Here is a 2,393-nt window from a genome sequence, read left to right as displayed (position 1 = left end):
TGTCCTTTCTTTTTTTTTTTTCTAGGGAGGGGCGGGCGGGGGTTCATTTGGTTCTCAAAGCATCCACAGAGTGAGTGAGTGAGTCCGCCACAAAAAATGGGAAGTAATATATTAAGAGCTGGTCGTATAGCGTGTCGTGTTTTTTGCTGATCATGGTGATTGTTGTGATACGGTTCCATAGTCCATACTGTATACTGTACTGTATACTGTGATATATGTAAGTATGTTATTCACTGTATTTGATAGCATAAAAAAAACAAAACATTGTATCATGCACTTCAGCCAGTTGTGGAATGTTCTGTTTTCTTCGTTTCTTTTTTTTTTAGCAAAGAACTGTCACTTTAATAAATAAAAAAAAGGAGAACAAAATTTCAATTCTATGTTTTTTACCCCAATTGTGTGTATTGATTGAACAATGATGTGACACAAAATAAAACAAAACTATTGCATTGAATTAACAAATGATTTCGTTGCTTTCGGTAAAAATAAAATGGTCTGTTAAGATTAGGTCAACCGGATGAAGTCTGTCCAGCACATTGACATGGCCATACGTTTAAGACTTCTTCTCTTAATGGGTAATAAATACATCTCAAATAAAATAGAAAGATAATAATAAGACCATTACTAAATCAATAATCTCCCCCCCCCCCCATCTCCTGTCAACTTACTGTATATCTATCAAGAAAGGCCCAAAATATCGTTTAAAAAAAACCCTGCAAACGTCAAACGGTTGGGCGGGGGGGGGGGGTAAAGAAAGATGAATTGGTTTCGTTCACAGTCAACCTTTCCTATGACAAAACGTCCACTGACAGGTTGTTTAGAGAGCATTTAGAGTCCAACCAGTCCAGCTGTGTTGCCGTCTCACACAGCATGACATCAGCATCCCATATGATACTGTGCTAAATCATCCTCCCCATAGGCTTCCTCCCGTGGCAGCAGGTGGACATACTGTTGGCTTCCTCATAATGGAGGGTCAACTGTCAGAGTTGATGAGACCGGCCATCTGTCTGGCCGCAGTGACGTCGTCACCCTCACCCCCTCCGTCCCCGTGGGGGGTGGGGGGGGGGGGACACAGCCCGGCATTGTTCACGCCACCGCCGCGGTTACCACCAGAGTCTGCTCCTCAGCTGGTCTCTCTGTGACATCACGGCCCCGAGTACAGTCCAGTGGCGAGACATACTGTACTGTCCAGATGGGTGTATTTATATGACATTACAGGCTAAAACGGTGTTGATTTCGTCGACTAATACTGTGACGAAAAATGTTCGTGGACTATCCTTTTTCACTGACGAAAACTAAATGGAAACGACGTGGAAACTAAGCTATGGTGACTAAAAGTAAGACTAAATACAATTGACAATTTCGTCAACAACTAAAAACTATAGACTAAAATGTTTGCAAGGGACTAGTGGACAAAATATCCAGTATAAGTAACGGTAAGTCATTTTACACTTGCTTGCATGCTGAAAATAGCTGATCTACAATTAAGCACACCGCGTCGTGTTGTGAACTGTGAACTTAGATCGGCTATTTTCAGCAAGTGTAAAATCAGCCATTGCGACACCATCAAGGTCCGTCAAAAATACATTTTAGTCGACTAAATAAACTGTAGATTTAGTCGACTAAAATCTTATGACATTTAGTCGACTAAAACTAGACTAACACTAAAACATTCCAGGTGACTAAAATGTGACTGAAACTAAATTAAGTTTTATGACTATATGACTAAAAAACTAAAACCTAAATTTGCTGCCAAGTTCTAGAACTGGTTCTGTGCTAGATTCTTTAAAACTCTGTGCTTTTCCTGGAACCGGTGGCCATTTTTTTGGTTCCAGTTGCGAACCAGCTTTTAGGGTTCTGATTCTGAACCAATCAATTTGCAGTGGAACCACTCTGGAATTGGTGGAACAGGGTCCTGAGAGTTGTAAAAAAAGACTTGTCCATTTGGTTCCATTTGTAAGAACTCTGAAAGTTAAATTAGTACTCAGGGATTTTCCTCAAACTGTGTGTTTGTACACATTACACAATATTTACTTTCCAGATCAACGTGTGAAGCTAATTGTCGCTACAATTAATTTCAGTCACTACACTGAAATGAATCACTTGAATGCAGACCTTTATTAATCCCAACAGGTAATTCAGCTTCACCCCGCTGATGGCTGCTCAAATGGTCACGATGAGGGTTCGCTTATGGGACACTTAAACGCTTCTGATTTCTGAATCTGCAAATGGTATGTAAATCACTGAACCGTTAAATTGAGACACTATTTGAATTATTTTTGTCTGCTTCTGCAAACGTGTGATAAGGAAGGAGAAGTGGATTTCCTTCCAAACAGAGGTTTAGCTGTCTGCAAAGAATGTCTTCTTTTCCTTCACAACAAGCCTCCCACACA

Source organism: Protomyctophum bolini, assembly GCF_963924005.1.
Source record: "Protomyctophum bolini genome assembly, chromosome: 4".
In the NCBI taxonomy this organism is placed as follows: domain Eukaryota; kingdom Metazoa; phylum Chordata; class Actinopteri; order Myctophiformes; family Myctophidae; genus Protomyctophum; species Protomyctophum bolini.
Note: the sequence above shows the minus strand (reverse complement) of the source record.